Source organism: Schistocerca serialis, chromosome 1, assembly GCF_023864345.2.
Source record: "Schistocerca serialis cubense isolate TAMUIC-IGC-003099 chromosome 1, iqSchSeri2.2, whole genome shotgun sequence".
NCBI classification, from domain to species: domain Eukaryota; kingdom Metazoa; phylum Arthropoda; class Insecta; order Orthoptera; family Acrididae; genus Schistocerca; species Schistocerca serialis.
Genome location: NC_064638.1, coordinates 964,474,562 through 964,494,203, shown reverse-complemented (window position 1 = coordinate 964,494,203; position 19,642 = coordinate 964,474,562).

Genomic DNA, 19,642 nt, shown 5'->3' with positions numbered 1-19,642 from the left:
AATTCCTATGCGTAAGTCCCCATTTAACAAGTCTTAAGATACAATGTAGGTTACGCTTTCCCTTTTATTTTTCAGGACCTATCAACGCGATTTTACCACAACCTCACAATTTTAAAGTTACGTTAACTTCTTTAATCCGTTCGTGTGAACTTTTGTGAATCTGTTATTCATTAATTGGAGTACTACATTTGGTCCATGACTCCTTATGACACGAAATGGTCCTCTCCATGGGATTTTTAACTTCTTTGATCACCCTCTTCTCACACTTTCGTCATGGAATAATACCTATTGTCAATACTTCGTTTTCTGCCTTGAATTTCTTGGAGTTTTGAATGAGATCATATTTTCTTGTTCTTCTTCTTACATTACTTACTACAACTCCTTGCCATCTGATGCATCTGGCTCATCCCTTCCTTTAGTTCTGTTACGTAATCATAAAAGATGTATTGCACTTTTGTCGGATACCGCTGTAGGATCCCGAAAGTGTTGGATATTCCCCCGAAAAGCTATTTGAATCGCATGAACGTAGTTGAAGAATATAGTGTGGTGCTATGTACAAAAGTGGCAAAATGTACCCATTCATCCCAGGTTTCCTGCTTCCTTTCCACATAATGCCGTAGATACTCTGACAGGATTCGATGCATTCTTTGAGTGCTCCCTTCGTTTGTGGAAGCTATGCACAAGACTGAATCAGCTCAATCTTCAGTAAACGACATGCTCTCTTTAGTATGTCATTTAAGAAGTTTGTTGCTTGGTCACCCAATAAAAAAAAAAATTGTTCAAATGGCTCTGAGCACTATGGGACTTTACTTCTGAGGTCATGAGTCCCCTAGAACTTAGAACTAATTAAACCTAACTAACCTAAGGACAACACACACATCCGTGCCCGAGGCAGGATTCGATCCTGCGACCGTAGCGGTCCCGTGGTTCCAGACTGTAGCGCCTAGAACAGCTTGGGGTCACCCAATAACAGTGACGGTATTCTCTAGTTGCAAACTATTCTCTGTACTAAGACTCACACTACCGTCTCAGCATCCTGTTACGCTATAGGCTCTGCTACAAGGAATTTCGCGAGGGCATCCTGAAACGTTAGGAAGTACCAACCTGGTTCGGTATTGCGGGCATTACTAAGAGCATTTTGTCTTATTCTTTGTAATCTTGTTTTTCTAACAACTCTCCCAACGTCAAATGTACTCTTCTATGTCTTTTGTCATACATCTCCATGATCTACACCTTTTAATATGGTTATAGGTGCGCCCTGTTCCACGTACTGGCGAATGGTGTAATTGATTCAGAATAGCTCTTTTCTCCTCTTTACTAATCATGGGTTGTTTCTTGTTCTGCCTTGTTGAACTCTTTCACATTCCTGTGTCTCCTAGTATGTGCCACAGTTCCACTGCTACTGTGTTTTGCGATTCCTTCTTGTATGCTATTTCATTGTCGTATTCTGCCAGTTTAATTTTGAATTTCATTAATCCGAACGACGGATAACATTCGAAGGAAATTGACGGAGATCCGAAATGTGAAATAATTTGGGTTAAAGTCACGGTTAAAGCAGGTTCAGACATGGTAATTGGATGTCTCTATAGGCCCCCTGGCTCAGCAGCTGTTGTGGCTGAGCACCTGACGGATAATTTGGAAAATATTTCGAGTAGATTTTCCCACCATGTTATAGTTCTGGGTGGAGATTTTAATTTTCCGGATAGAGACTGGGAGACTCAAACGTTCATAACAGGTGGCAGTGACAAAGAATCCAGTGAAACTTTTTAAAGTGCTTTAACTGAAAACTACCTTGAGCGTTTAACAGAGAACCGACTCGTGGAGATAACATATTAGACCTTCTGGTGACAAACAGACCCGAACTGTGATCAGTACATACAATGAATTTGATTTTGAATTTCGTTAATCCGCACGACAAACAGCTTGCATGTGCCAACCATTTCGAGGGTTTGTGATCAATACATACTATGAATTTTATAATTTTCTTCCCTACACGTAACGTCAGTACTGTTTCACTGTCCACACTGCTGCTAACACCTCATTCTTGATTATGCTACACCCTCTCTTGGAGCGGTGCAGTGTTATTGATACTAAGGCTAATGGTAAAGCCCGTCCTAACTCTCCTCAACTCAATTACAACATGTCTTATGCATCTGCATACCTAGGAGATCATGACCATCTGATGATGGGGATCTCTGGAAACGCGTCAAATAAAGTCACTGGTTTTTTAACTAGTGTCATTTTATTTAGCGACCGATTCAGCAGTTTTCAGCACTCATATTGATCTTCAGTATGGTTGCATTCTTTCTGCGTGTCTTTATGTCAGAATTACAATTTTCTTCTAACTGTCAGATTCAACCATGCTCTTAAAAGCTTTGCGATTTTGGCGACTAAATTACCACTGGGCATTGGACACTAGGGAGCGCGGAACTTGAGAGGTGAATGCTGTCTTAATTCATATTAGGAGAGCACTGAAAACTTCAGCCGAATAATTATACAAAAAATTATTTGACGCCTGTTATACGTATCCCGCACTATTAAAGCAAAGAAATTTTTAGCTTGTTCGCTAAATGCGGCCATCGGAACACATCTCACTGGATAACACCAACTCAGATGTGATATGGATATTGTAAAACAAAGCTTCACAGTACGTCGCCGAGGCGTTCTTCTCATGGTAATTGTCTATGTAAGCGTCACATTTTAGTTCGTGGCTTCACATCACTGAACACACAGAGACAATTGAATCCGCTGGTGGTTGCTTACACTACTGGCCATTAAAATTGCTACACCAAGAAGATGATGAAAGGGTATTCATTGGACAAATATATTATACTAAAACTGGCATGTGAGTACATTTTCATGCAATTTGGGTGCATAAATCCTGATAAATCAGTACCCAGAGCAACCACCTTTGCCGGCCGGAGTGGCGGAGCGGTTAAAGGCGCTACAGTCTGAAACCGCACGACGGCTACGGTCGCAGGTTCGAATCCTGCCACGGGCATGGATGTGTGTGATGTCCTTAGGTTAATTAGGTTTAAGTAGTTCTAAGTTCTAGGGGACTTATGACCACAGCAGTTGAGTCCCATAGTGCTCAGAGCCATTTGAACCATTTCAACCAACCACCTTTGGCCGTAATAACGGCCTTGTTACGCCTGGGCAATGAGTCAAACAGAACTTGCATGGCGTGTACAGGTACAGCTGACCATGAAGCTTCAACATGATACCACAGTTCATCAAGAGTAGTGACTGGCGTATTGTGACGAGCCAGTTGCTCGGCCACCATTGACCAGACGTTTTCAATTGGTGAGAGATCTGGAGAATGTGCTGGCCAGGGCAGCAGTCGAACATTTTCTGTATACAGAAAGGTCCGTACAGGACCTGCAACATGCGGTCGTGCGTTATCCTGCAGAAATGTAAGGTTTCGCAGGGATCGAATGAAGGGTAGAGCCACGGGTCGTAACACATCTGAAATCTAACGTCAACTGTTCAAAGTGCCGTGAGTGCGAACAAGAGGTGACCGATACGTGTAACCAATGGCACCCAATACCATCACGCAAGGTGATACGCCAGTATTGCGATGACGAATACATGCTTCCAATGTGCGTTCACTGCGATGTCGCCAAACACGGATGGGACCATCATGATGCTGTAAACAGGACCTGGAATCATCCAAAAAAATGACGTTTTGCCATTGGTGCACACAGGTTCGTCGTTGAATACACGATCGTAGGTGCTCCTGTTTGTGATGCAGCGTCAAGGGTAACCGCAGCCATGGTCTCCGAGCTGATAGTCCATGCTGCTGCAAACGTCGTCGAACTTTTCGTGGAGATGGTTGTTGTCTTGCAAACGTCCTCATCTGTTGACTCAGGGATCGAGACGTGGCTGCACGATCCGTTACAGCCACACGGATAAGATGCCTGTCATGTCGACTGCTAGTGATACGAGGCCGTTGGGATCCATCACGGCGTTCTGTATTACCCTCCTGAACCCACCGATTCCATATTCTGCTAACAGTCATTGGATCTCGACCAACGCGAGCAGCAATGTCGCAATACGATAAACCGCAATCGCGATAGGCTACAACCCGACCTTTATCAAAGTCGGAAACGTGATGGTACGCATTTCTCCTCCTTACACGAGGCATCACAACAACGTTTCACCAGGCAACGCAGGTCAACTGCTGTTTGTGTATGAGAAATCGGTTGGAAACTTTCCTCATGTCAGCACGTTGTAGGCGTCGCTACCGGCGCCAACCTTGTGTGAATGTCTGAAAAGCTAATCTTTAGCATATGACAGCATCTTCTTCCCGTCGATTAAGTTTCGCGTCTGTAGCACGTCATCTTCGTGTTGTAGCAATTTTAATGGCCGTTAGTATATGTGGAATACGAAGGCGAACTGAAAAGTAGTCCCTCCAAATTTTATATTCTGTTCTCAGTATCGATAATACTTGTCATCCATATTAATCCCTTGCTTTTCCCACTTTGCTGATCCAAGTTACAACCCTCTGCCTCTAGAAGGCTCAGAATCGTTGCGCGTACTATGGCGGTGTGGAACATAACTACGTCGGTGCGTGAGAAACAGTGTTTCGTAATGGAGTTTCTAATAGCAGAAGACCTCGTCCACGCACGAAACACCCTTTCCCTCGGCATGACAATGCCAGACAACGTACAAGCACTGCAGTATCGGCAACAATCCAGCGCCCTAGAGGTACTGTCGTCTATCACACTCCATACAGCACCGGCTTGACGCCATTCCAATTTTCAGTTATTTCCAAAACTTACAGATCATCTTCGAGGAGTTCACTTTCATATTGCTCAAGCAGTGTAAGCAGGGGTAAGTTGTGGATCTATGAATAAATTCAAACATTCTACAATGATGGTATCAACAAAGTGATCTCTCGCTGGAAGAAATGTGTTCGTCACCGAGGTGACTATGTCGATAAATGAATGTGCAGTCATAGAGAATTAAGATGTAGAATGTTAATAAAATGTGTTTTATTTAAAAAGCTTTAAGAATGTTCACATAAAAGATTCGGAGGCTTTACTTTCCAGCACGCCTTGTATATCACTGGCGTACATCCTGCTATCGGAGACTCGATGAGATAGCCTTCGAGTGTCAGCACCACCAACGTTCGCTGTGCCAATGGACCATACAAAATTCAACGACGCCATCCGTCGCGTCGATGTCTGACAATAGCTCCATGCAGTGGCCCGTGACTCAGGGCTTGGTGCCTTATCTCTTGCTACCGGGGACAGCAAGCCGTCAAGAAACCGCCGTTGCTGCAGCTTCCTTCGATACCAACCCAAAGTCGTTCGGTATACACGCGACCGCCTTCAGTTTTTCTCGACAGAACTATTATTAGCAAAGTAATTACCCACTCAATTGAAGTGCTCCGGTGTGTACTGAGGAGAGACTTTTCCGCTTTTCTTTACAGATTAAATGTGTGTTGGTATGTTTTATAATACCGCTACTAATTTAAATAGTAGTCTCTTACCATGTCTAGCTAATGACTAAGAAGAAAGGGAAATTTCACTAGGAGGGAAACAATTAAGTAAGACAGTCACTATACAGTCAACGAACTAGACGCATTTTCGGAACTTCTGATTTACGCATACGAGAAGGGTAAATACAGTGAAAGAGTAAATTGATGCGCTGCACAATGGAGAGTAGTTATGTGGTGTGCGGTATGATTAGACGAATGAAGTTCATGTGCAAGAAATACACGATTCAAAAACATGCTGAAAATTTTAGTTTTCGATCGAGACACAACCTGTTCAGCAAGAGTTATTAAATTGTACTATTCAATGGGAAAATTAATAACCACACCCATAGTGAAATTAGAGAGAGATTAGCACAAATCAAGAAGATACCTTTAACGAAAGAGGTAAATGCGTATTAAATGGAGGAGCTTAGGATGAGCTGTAGTAAATTGAACATCTGGGGCGCGGTATTGTGTACAAGCGAAACGTGACCCATAAGAAAACTTAAGACATAAAAAGCAGATGGTTTTTAAGTGTCATGGTAGATGGATCTTGAAAGTTCAGTTGAAGATAAAGTATTGTTGGAAGTAGTAGACGAGAATATTACTGTATGGAAATCGTTTTCCAGAAGAAAGAACAGAGTAGTGAGACAACTGCGAATCAATTTGTAAGTAATTAGCAGACGGTAGAAGGATCATTGAGAGAAAATTGCGGAGACAAAAAGATTACAAATCTACCAATCATTTATAGAAAATTTTGAGTGTAGCAATTATGTACATATGAAACGATTTTTAACAAGATGATAAACATGGTGAATGTCATCAAATACGTCGAAAGATTCAAAATGTGGTTTTGAAGCTGTAAAAAATACACCGTTGTAGGTTGGTTGTTTGGGGAAGGAGACCAGACAGCGTGGTCATCGGTCTCATCGGTTTAGGGAAGGAAGTCGGCCGTGCCCTTTCAGAGGAACCATCCCGGCATTTGCCTGGAGTGATTTAGGAAAATCACGGAAAACCTAAATCAGGATGGCCGGACGCGGGATTGAACCGTCGTCCTCCCGAATGCGAGTCCAGTGTCTAGCCACTGCGCCACCTCCCTCGGTCACCGTTGTAGGACTAAACCATCTGAAAGAAAGAATTCATACTGTAACATGAATACGTGTGACAGAAGAAGTCTCATTCAGTTTATCTATAGTAACTAATGTATTGGAAGCTTTAAAAATGATGCTGTCAAAGCCTTCTGTGGGATGTTAAACGATTCTGGCATACCGTAAAACCCATGAGGCTGTTATTTCTTGTTTAACGTGGTTTGGCATTACTGCTAAGTATCTTCAAAGTGTAGAACATCCACGACAATGCTTCAGAAAAGAAGAAATTGCTAAAACTGACAGATATCGGATGGGAGACTGTGCTTTTAGATTCTAAAGTGAACAGCGTAAAAATATGCTCCTTTCGTAGCCTTGAATGGTTGAATGTTTATTGACAAAATATATTGACAAGTCTCTATAAAAATGTGTAACCCAGACCTAAGTTAAAAATGTGTTACAAAGTTTGTCGCTGCCCCATACACAGAAAGATTCTTCACTGAAATCATAAAAATGCTTATTGCAAATTTTCAGTGAGACCTAATCGTTCTGTCAGGAGTTCAGAAACAAGGTCTCAGAGTTTTAATACATAATGAACTTTAGTTGCTGCCATGATATTTGGTAAGAGTTTGTCTCCGCTGTTATACTGTAAAGGCTTCATCTGCATCGCCTTTTCTCGTTATTCATCAGTAAGAGAGTAAATCGCACAAATGTCAAACGAAAACTGGCACAGTCGTGTAGCTTATTCATATTAAGTGTTCACTTCACTAAAATCGATCGTAGAGCTGATAGTGTGCACACGACCGAGACAATGCTTCCGTGAGTGAGTGCAGCTTTGTGATATGGCTAGCGTAACTCTCACGTCACCCCGCAGCTACTGCCACTACCATTGCCATTAGGTGGTCTGAACGACGTTGTTTGCAGAAACTAGAAACGTGAAACACTGCGGAAAAAAGCCGGCGCAAGAATTAACTTGGCTGTTTCTTTCTTTCAGTGACAGATTGTAAGCCGTTCCCAGCCACTCTCACTTTTGGCTGGAACAAAATGAGGCGCTCTTTCGGCCCTTCACCATCAATACCCTTCGCAGAAACTAATTTCTCTTTGCTGCCTTTTTCATTCTCTAAAGGGTGTCGAAAATCCAACTCAGTCATTGAGCGGGGAAAGTCAGCCGTCTGTTGTGGAATGTGCCTTCAAATTGCTTCCCCATTGTTTTTCTCCGGAAAGCAAAGCAGCGCTCAGCCGACCATTCGGAAACGCTTGTATAATAACTTCTATTGTTCTGGTTACGGCTTCTCGTCTAGCCATTCATTTCATTTTTTCTGTACTTCACAATTATAAGCTATGTCTATAAAACTTATTAATCTGCCAAGCAATCAAAATGAGACTGGAAAGTCGGTTGTGTAACGGTCTTTCTCTGACCTCGGCCAAAATATGGCTGAAGTTAGACGAACACTCTATTTTACAATTAGTCTGACCTCTGTGCAGATTGCGTACAGCAAACAAAAGAAACATTTATTTCAACTTCCTTCTTCTCGTTGGCTCAAAAACACATATTCCTGTCGTATAAATGCGAAACCTCAGACGTTCTGCTCACATGAACGTTAGAACACTAATATTTTTTCGTACAAGTGCGTTTTGAAATAGAACGGGATTTTAGAGCAGATGTAAAGTGTAAGAAAGAAAAAGAAAATTTTGTAAACATAATCCTACTGCTTCAAAGTCTACTATTACGTAATTACAGATCATTCACTACTTAGTTTCTGCGAATTTAAGAAATTCATTCGACTGTACCTAAATACCAGTGTTTCTCGTACTTGCCCTATTCTCTTAATGTCTGTCGATTTTTTAAAAAGTGAGTCCCATTTTGTAAACCCCAGCAGCCTGCTGTTTACTCGACGAAGTACATTTCGGTCAGACGACGCAGACAAAGTATACAGTTCCATTTAAATGAATATTATTTATAGTGCTTGTAACCACTGCTAATTGTTACTTAAGACTGAATATTATCTCATACATTCCTACTACCGTTCGCACATTTTACTAGTAGTGTCTGCAATTGTAAGTTGATTATACATAAATATAATAGCTGACAAACCTTACATTACCTGGGTATTCATTTTGCCAGTTTTCTATTAGAAAAGAAAACAAAAAATTAACTGTGTTTGTAGTGAAGTATAAAAAATTACATTTCCGTGTATTCGTGAAAACACCTCTGAAATTACGAAACAGAAATATGCATAACGTACAGATGTATAAGTACGGTACCTAAATTAAAAAAAAAGAAACAAAACGATCATAGACAGTTTCTGTACTCTGGACGCAGCTGCTTCGTTTGTCTATACCGCGATTCTGTAAACGTCTCTACGACAACGCCACTTTATAGCTGCAGGTGGCTACTGTTTCCGCTTACAACAGTTTACATTTTGAAGCTGAAAGCTGTTAAAAGTGCTGCCAGATATCAGGAATTGCCTTTAACTCGACTGTATGTGTGTCATACCAGTAAAGGATAAATTTATTAAAACTTCACGCATGATGTGGCATTTTTTCACGCATTTATGGCCTCAATCTCTTGAACTATATGTATTATAACGATATGTTTGCAAAGATATATTCATGGCATATGTCTGCGAAATACAGAGTTACAGTTATTGAACTATATGAAAAAAATCGTAAATTAGTTTCAGACTACGGCGTGCTCACACTTTATCCAACATATAAACGTCACTAGAGATATGCGTATATAGGGTATGACATGTTCGATATGCGTCCAATCATTGGCGATGATGTGGCGCAGACGAATAGCGAAATTCTGCAAGACCCGCTGAAGTGTTGTAACATCGATGCTGTCGATAACCATCTGAATGGCTGTTTTCAGCTCAGAAATGGCTTTGGGGTTATTTCTGTACTCCTTGCCTTTGGTACAGCCTCTAAAAAGGGAGTCACATATGTTTAGATCCGGAGAATATGGCCGCCAATACAGGCCCATGCCAGTGGCCTATGGGCACCGCAGCGCCAGAATGCGCTCCTCCAGAACATTACTCTCCTCCTTCGATGAGGTCGAGCCCCATCTTGTATGAACCACATATTGTCGCAATCAGGGTCACTTTGGATAATGGGGATGAAATCATCTTCCAAAACTTTCACATACCGTTCGTTAGTTACTGTGCCATCAGAGAACATCCCACCGATTATTCCGTGACTCGACATTGCACACCACACAGATACCCGTTGATGGTGAAGGAACTTCTCGACCACGAAGTGCAGATTCTCAGTCCCCCAAATGCGCCAATTTTGCTAATTGACGAACCCATCCAAATGAAAATGGGCTTCGTCGCTAAACCAAACCATACTACTAATTCCCTTCGTTCCAAGCGACCAACTGCGCAGTTTGAACGTCCTAAAGCAAACAGTTTCCTCTATGTACTGTATACAACCCATCTTTACCTGTAGTTTATCCCTGTTTCCCTCATAATTTCGAATTTACATTCTACACACGAACGTGAATAGACGGTTTCTTAACATTTCCCCCAATGATTTCAGAAATTCTGAAGGAATGTTGTCAGTCCCTTCTGCCCTATTCGATCTTAAGTTTTCCAAACCTCTTTTAAACTCTGATTCTGATACTGGATTCCCAACCTCTTCTATATCGACTCCGTTTCATCTTCTATCACATCTGACGAATCTTCCACTCATAGAGGCCTTCAGTATATTCTTTCCATCTCTCCGCTCTCTCCTTCAGTTGGAAGGATTTCATTTCATTTTACCGAAGGTAGTTTTAGCTTTTCTCTGTACTGAGTCAGTCTTTCTGATAATCATTTCTTTTTCGATTTCTTCACATTTTTCATGCAGCCTTTTCGTATTATCTTCCCTGCATTTCCCATTTATTTCATTCTTAAGTGACTTTATTCCTATTTTCTGGACTTCGCTGAACATTTTTGTACTTACTTTCTTCATCGATCAGCTGAAGTATTTCTTCTGATACCCACGGTTTCTTTGCCGTTTCCTTCTCTGTACCTACGTTTTTCTTTCGATCATCTGTGATTACCCGTTTTAGTGATGTCACTTCCTCTGCAACTGGAATGCCTACATCTTACCGCAATATCTATAGCCTCAGAGAACTTCAAGTATATCTCTTCATTCCTTAGTACTTCCGTAACCCATTTCTTTCAGCCTGTTCATCATCACCACTAGATTGTGATCCGAGTCTACGAGAATCCAGTATCTGATTTCGGAGTCTCTGCGTGACCATGACTTAATAACTGAAATGTTCCCGTAACTCCTAGCTTTTTCCAAGTATACCTCCTCCTTTGGTGAGTCTTAAACAAAGTATTCGCTATTATTGACTGAAATTCATTGCAGAACTCAATCAGTATTTTTCCTCTATCACTGCTAGTACCAAGCCCAAATTCTCTCATAAGCATTTCCTCTACTTATTCCCCTACAACTGAATTCCAATCTCCATGTCTATTAGATTTTGATCTCCGTTTAGCCTACTTACTGAGTTATCTGTTCAATATCCTCATATTATTTTTCTATCTGTTCATGTTCTACTTGCGACGTCGGCATGTATACCATCGTTCTCGGTGTTAGCTTGCTGTCGATTCTGATGAGAACAACCCTATCACTGAACTGATCAAAGTAAGTCACTCTCTGCCCTACCTTCCTATTCATAACGAATCCTACTCCCGTTACACCATTTTCTGCTGATGATGATATTACCCTATACTCATCTGACCAAAAGTCCTTCTCTGCCTTCCAGTTCACTTCACTGATGCCGACTGTAACTAGATCGAGCCTTAGCAAATTCGAAGAAGAGAGCTCAGTTTGTATTACGGGAGAGGGTGAGCCTGTGGACTAGGGGTAGTATCTTGCCTGTGTAAACGGTAAACCGCATTAGCCTCGGTCTTCACATCAGCACCAATCGACTAAAAGTCTCTAGCACTTGTTCGTTTGTTGCTACTCCTGTTTCACATAGACTGGCAGTGGGCATTCTTCCCGATGCTTTCCGTCCATACCTTTTCGTCTGTGTAGTTACTTGTATTGTCGGGACTTTTTTCTGTGTGAATTCATCATCATCATCTTCTTGGGTATCGGTGTCGTCGTCATCACCGCCACAGTCACCTTCCGCAGTCCACTCACCACCTCCGTCTTCGTTGTCATCGCCGCCATCTTCATCTGCTGTCATCATGACACACCGGATGTCGCTGCCATCACTCCTCATTCTTCTGACGACGCTCCGCGGACGTTAATTATGATAGACCTTATGTGCCCTGTTTCCATTGACCCATAATGGACACGTCAGGTACCTGTGTCATTTACACCACCCCCTCCTCTGCTCCCACTGTCACTACGTGGAGCACTTCCTCTGGGCCTATGTTCACACTCCCCTGCCAACAGTCTCATCTCCATTGTCAGTCGCTTCCTTTGGAAACCCTATGCTTCCCATAACTTCTTCCACGTCTTCTACTACTTCCTTTGATTATCTGCCATTTCCAACGTTTCCCACACCAACCACGTCATTTGCAGTTCCAGCCAAAATAACAACTCGTCGAGTTACCATCTCACTGCCAGAAAACACATTACAGTCACCATGTAACGGAACTTACTCAATCTTACTGTAAGGACCTGCACCACACCATATCCCAGCTTCTCCAATTCCTCAACTCCCACGCCATCCCACAATCAGCAAAAAACTACAGGAGTCGCTTAACGTAGACCCTACTACCAGCACCAGAAACCACAAACAGCTATTGATGCTACCCAACACAGACAACGCTCCCTCACCTCCACCCCCACCTACACCTTCTCCGCCAATTGTTTTCACTTTTATTTTCTCCTGCCCTGGTGCCAAGTTCCTAAATTCCATATTCCTCAATCTAAAAATAAGAAAATACGTTCATTCCTAACATTCTCATCACTCAAATCATCCCCACAAAGATTCTGTCCTCCACAAAATCCCATGTATTACGTTTGGTCTTCATACCTCCCTTACTTCCCTCAATACCACCTCTGTATCCAAATGACCCAAGCCTCCTCTCCATCCCGTCTAGTGCCATAATATCAAAGATTGGCCCTAAGGTGACGGCAGAGGAGGTGGTCCCCAGACTTAGTTCCAATCCAGCTTTAGAAATCTGCACAGCCTGCTCGCAACTATGATCACCTCCTTAGAGAGCGAGCCCTGTTATATAACTGCTGGCATGAAGTTGAAACGTCCAGATTTCTCCCACAGTTCTACTATTGCCAAAAATGCCTCATTTACTGTGACCACCTCACTTCTGATTGTAAAAATCCTCCCCCCCCCCCCTCTCGTCACTGAAAAGACTCACACTTCCTCAAACAATATCCCAACCTTACCTCCCCTTCCAACACCAACACCTGCAATGATTGCCACACTGCCTACTGCACCATTCTTGTGGCATGTTGCTATGGGACCAAACTGCTGACGTCATCGGCCCCTAGGCCTGCGCACTACTTAATCTAACTTACTCTAAGGACAACACACACCCATGCCCGAGAGAGGATTCGAACCACCAATGGGGGGACCCACACGAACCGTGGCAAGGTGCTTACTGCGAAAAGTGCAAGGCTAAATCTACCTGTCATATCAGAATTAACAGTACCTGTCTGTCTTGTTTATCATCCAATCCATCCCAATAACTCGCTCCACCAAAATACAACTGCTGAAGGCATCAGATTCCTCACCATCGTCCTAGACAACATCCACCACTCCCAATGACCGCATATCCCACAGAAAATTTCCTTTGACAACCTTTCCATTTTCCATACTAATATTCAAGCCACCGACTCCCGAAACCAAGTCCTCTTTGCCTTTACCTGTCTCGACACTCTAGCTTAAACCTCTCCACCCACTCTTCCACACAATTTTTTCCCTGGGCGCTAGTCATGGCGTGATACCAATACAGCACTCTATTCAACAACATCTGCTCCTTACCCACCAACAAGCCCCTATTTAATTCATAATCTATCCTAATAAAATTTCGATACCTTCATCCTTAATGAAAAGTTCCTCCAACTCTATCACACTATCTGAACCTCTCCCTGTATCCACCATCACACAAGTAATTCCCTTCCCCTTGCAAGAGATGGAGCTGCAATTGGCCACCATAAAAACATTCCCATTCACCCACAAATCTTAATAACCCACCAAACACCTTAGCCTCCTCTTCATTATCCTGACTGTCATCTGTACTGCTGTCTACATGTAACCTGATCATCTACATCCCTTATGATTTCCCCATTGACACCAACCATTCATTTTTCACCAATACTATTGTTGCTGATCTCAACATCCATAGTAGGACCCATGCAAAATCCAGTTGTCTCATCAGTTTACAGACTCCCCTCTAGGTGACACTGTCCCCATTCCACATCACACCCATGCTGAAAGCAGTACCACCACAGATATCATTCTAGCATCTCCCAAACTCCTTGAGCACTTCATTGCAAAAGTCCTCGATCTGATTTGAAGTGACCCCCTACCTGTCCACCTAGCCCTCTGCTACACACTGCTCTATCCCAGTCTCTGACCTGAAACTGTCCACAACTACTCCTGCACCAACTTGAATTCCCACCAGGAATCCACACGTATGAAGACTGGAAGACACTCCCATACCTTCCAGCCAATTGACAATGTCTGCCATGCAACATTGTTCCTGCAGCAGACCTTGTGGGACACTATATTCTTCCTAAGTACTCATGACCAAGAAGGAGCCACATGCCACTGGCAAATACAGAGACCAATCGGAAATTTACTCAAGGGTAAAAAATGTCAGTACTATCATCAGGCATCCACCATACATAACTCTACACACCCTATTAACTCTTCCAAATACTGGAAATCATTCCTTTGGCTCACTGTCAATCATTCAATGAACGAACACAAATACCACTGTCCCATTCCTGACACCCAACTTCTGGTACTTGAACTACATACCACAAGCAGAACTAAATAGCACAACAACAGCACATGACATAAAACAAGTACTGCACAGAAAACGCAACACATTCTCTGATGATAACTGCATCACCTATCAGCACTTTAAATAATACTCCCTCTCCTTTCCAGCCACACTGCAACCCCTTATACCACCATCTCTCCATAACTTACTACCCTGAGCTGTGAAAACCTCGAAAATTCTACTCTTGCTCAAACCACACAAACAAACTCAATACTGATACTTCTCCTACCGCCCCATGTGCCTCACATCAGTGTTTAGCAACGTCTGAAACCATCCTCTCCTGATGTCTGCATCAACACCTGAATCAACACAACCTCAGTTTTTAGCAAAGTCTTTGAATCCATCCTCTCCTGACATGTCCACCAACATCTGAACCAATACAACCTCCTTCCTCTGTCCCACTCTCTGATCTAATGATCAGGTTCTGCATCTCATCCAGCTCAACACTTCAACATGGAGAAAGCCTACGATCTTCAAACTCGAGACCTATGCACTTCCAATTAATTCTGTTGACCTGACTGCATCCTTCCTTTCTAGTCGCACATACCTTCTCACTATTAGCAACACCAACTCCTGTCCCTTCTATCCCACTGTAGGAGTGCCCTAATGCTCTGTCCTCTCTCCTCTCTTTTATATCTTCTTTACACTACTGATATGCCCAAACCACCTCCACCAATTCACCACCTTCAGTATGTTGATGACACCACTTTCTTTCTAATTTAAACTTCAGAAATCCCAACGGTCCCTCCAAACCCACCCCAACCAATTTATCTCCTAGTGTAACCAATGGCTCCTGAAGATCAGTCCTTCTGAACCACAGGCATTAATTACACAACACAACACCTGCCCCTCTCATCTCCTTAACTTCTACCTCACCATTTACGACCATTCTTTCCATGAAATTAACAGACTAAAATATATTAACTAACCATTGATCAGCAGCTAACATGGAATCATCATCTTCTATCCAAAGGAGCGGCCACCACAGACTAAGGGTACTAACTGGACGCTTGGTGATTGCACCTCTCCACTGTATTTCACATATACAAAAACTTGATCTGAGCCATTCATAGCTAGGCCAGTTTTCATGGATATCCTCTCCCACTAAGTTCGATAAGTCCCTCCATATCCCTGAATGCCATGCACTCCACTTTCTGCATTCGCTTACCTTCCCCCACGTGGATGCCCTACCACTTCATAAAAATTTTCATACCTCCTCACACACGCAGAACACCTCCAAACAACATACACCATCCACAAAGTCGTCAAATCAGTCGAATAGTTTCTCCTCTACTTTCAAATCCTAGTACGCTGCGGCGCCTCTACCAACACATCCGACCATTTTCTTGTTTCCCGTTGTGGTATTGTTGCTTACTGATATTACTAAAAAAAATAGGTAGTATAATTGAAGTAAAATGTGTCTGGAATCACTTGTGTAAGAGCCTTTTCGTTCCTAAATACACTCCTGGAAATTGAAATAAGAACACCGTGAATTCATTGTCCCAGGAAGGGGAAACTTTATTGACACATTCCTGGGGTCAGATACATAACATGATCACACTGACAGAACCACAGGCACATAGACACAGGCAACAGAGCATGCACAATGTCGGCACTAGTACAGTGTATATCCACCTTTCGCAGCAATGCAGGCTGCTATTCTCCCATGGAGACGATCGTAGAGATGCTGGATGTAGTCCTGTGGAACGGCTTGCCATGCCATTTCCACCTGGCGCCTCAGTTGGACCATCGTTCGTGCTGGACGTGCAGACCGCGTGAGACGACGCTTCATCCAGTCCCAAACATGCTCAATGGGGGACAGATCCGGAGATCTTGCTGGCCAGGGTAGTTGACTTACACCTTCTAGAGCACGTTGGGTGGCACGGGATACATGCGGACGTGCATTGTCCTGTTGGAACAGCAAGTTCCCTTGCCGGTCTAGGAATGGTAGAACGATGGGTTAGATGACGGTTTGGATGTACTGTGCACTATTCAGTGTCCCCTCGACGATCACCAGTGGTGTACGGCCAGTGTAGGAGATCGCTCCCCACACCATGATGCCGGGTGTTGGCCCTGTGTGCCTCGGTCGTATGCAGTCCTGATTGTGGCGCTCACCTGCACGGCGCCAAACACGCATACGACCATCATTGGCACCAAGGCAGAAGCGACTCTCATCGCTGAAGACGTCTCCATTCGTCCCTCCATTCACGCGTGTTGCGACACCACTGGAGGCGGGCTGCACGATGTTGGGGCGTGAGCGGAAGACGGCCTAACGGTGTGCGGGACCGTAGCCCAGCTTCATGGAGACGGTTGCGAATGGTCCTCGCCGATACCCCAGGAGCAACAGTGTCCCTAATTTGCTGGGAAGTGGCGGTGCGGTCCCCTACGGCACTGCGTAGGATCCTACGGTCTTGGCGTGCATCCGTGCGTCGCTGCGGTCCGGTCCCAGGTCGACGGGCACGTGCACCTTCCGCCGACCACTGGCGACAACATCGATGTACTGTGGAGACCTCACGCCCCACGTGTTGAGCAATTCGGCGGTACGCCCACCCGGCCTCCCGCATGCCCACTATACGCCCTTGCTCAAAGTCCGTCAACTGCAGATACGGTTCACGTCCACGCTGTCGCGGCATGCTACCAGTGTTAAAGACTGCGATGGAGCTCCGTATGCCACGGCAAACTGGCTGACACTGACGGCGACGGTGCACAAATGCTGCGCAGCTAGCGCCATTCGACGGCCAACACCGCGGTTCCTGGTGTGTCCGCTGTGCCGTGCGTGTCATCATTGCTTGTACAGCCCTCTCGCAGTGTCCGGAGCAAGTATGGTGGGTCTGACACACCGGTGTCAATGTGTTCTTTTTTCCATTTCCAGGAGTGTATTATGAAACGTTCACCGATCTGAAAAGCTGTAAAAGTGGTAACACTTCCAAAAATTAGTGAATTGTTGTTAATTTTGACTATTTGAACCACTCATGAGACATCAGTTTTTCTTATAACTTTTAAACACTCGTTCTCTGCCGTAATTTCCCCCAATTAGGACACAGTGCACGCCGCTACCCTACGCAACAAAACTACTTCCAAAATCCGAGCTCCGTCTCTGATCGCCCGTCCTTATTATCTGTAGACACGTAAGTTAAGTCATGATTATAGTAAATTAAAGTGTTCTGTTACATACATTTGAAAGGAGCCATTTTCCTTGACTTCCATATCTTTGCTCATCTTTGTACATTCCTATTCTTAATTACAATATATATGGACATATTCCGTTAGTTCTAAGTCTGGAAGACTAAGATGTCAAAGAACATATGCGGGCCGGTAATGAACACATCATAAGGACGTTCTTCTACTTCATTAGAAGGTTTCTTTCGAAGTCTCAGTCTTGCGCTCGAGTTCTTCTTGCAAATGCTTCTACTTATTACCCGAACTGAATTTCTCATCTTCAGTAAAGGCTACTATTCACTGATGAAATTATTGAGTGCTGTTTAAATGACATAAATAATCTATATAAACCCTGGCTATCAAATAACTCACCTCAACCATAATCAAATGATTTTGATGAATAATAACCCAACTTTAAAGGAACATATCTAACAAACTTATCTTTTATTTTTTAGACTGTTTTCGGAAGTCTGTGGACCTCATTGGAACGAAAGGATAGATCACAGGAAGTTTTCTGAAAAAACGACAAGTTCAAGTCCAGATCGAAGAAGCATACAATGTCTTTTTTACGACATCCTCAATTATTTACTGGATGTATTCCAATCTCTGTCTCCCTCTATGTTTTTACACTCTACAGCTCCCTCTAGCACCATGGAAGTTATTCCCTAATGTCTTAACACATGTCCTATCATCCTGTCCGTTCTTCTTGTCAGTGTTTTCCATACATTCGTTTCTCGCAAATTCTGTGCAGGACCTCCTCATTCTTTACCTTTTCAGTCCAACTAATTCTCAACGTTCTTCTGTAGCAGCACATCTCAGACGCTTCGATTCTCTTCCGTTCCGGTTTCCCCACAATCCATGTTTCTCTGCCATGCAGTTCTGTGGTCCAAACGTACATTCTTAGAAATTTCTTCCTCATATTAAGGCCTATGTTTGATAATAGCAGACTTCTCTTGGCTAGGAGTGCTCTTTCTCTATGTGCTAGTCTGCTTTTTATATCCTCATTGCTCCGTCCGTCATCGGTTATTTTGCTACCTAGGTAGCTTTAACTACTTCTTAATCACCAATTTAAGTGTTAAATTTCTTGCTTTTGTCATTTGTGCTACTTCTCATTACATTCGTCTTTCTTCGATTTACTCTCAATCCATGTTTTGTAGTTGTTAGACTGTTTTGTTCATGCAACATATCCTGTAACCTTTTTTCTCTTTCATTGAGGATATCAAAGTCAACAGCAAATCTAATCACTGATATCCTTTCACCCTGAACATAAACTCACTCTTCAACCCCCTCTTTGCTTCTTCAATGTATAGATTGAACAGTAGGGGCGAAGCACTACATCCGTGTCTTACATCCTTGATAATCAGAGCGCTTCGTACTTTGCATTCCACTCTTACTGTTCTCTCTTGGTTCTGCTGCACCCGTCTTTCTCTATAGTTTATCCCTTTTTTCCTCATAATTTCGAACATCTTGCACCACTTAACATTGTCGAACGATTTTTCCAGTCGACAAATTCCATGAACGTATTTTGATTTTCCTTCAGTCTTGCTTCTATTATTTAACTCAACGTCAGAACTGCCTCTCTGGTGCCTTTCCCTTTCCTAAAGTCTAACTGATCGTCCATTTTATTTTCCATTCTTCTGCATATTATTCTTGTAAGCAGAATTTATGCATGAGCTGCTAAGGTGATTTAGAGATAGTTCTTGCACTTGTCGGCTCTTGCAATATTCGAAAATGTTTGGATGATGTTTTTCCGGAAGTCTGATAATATATCGTCAGTCTCACACATTCTGTACACAAATATGAATAATCGTTTTCTTGCCAATTCCCTGAATGCTTTTAGAAATTCCGATGCCTTATTTGAACTTGTCTTCCAAAGCCGCTTTAAACTCTGATTGTAACACTATCATTGCACTCATAATGTTGCCGCCCTTGCTTTTGAA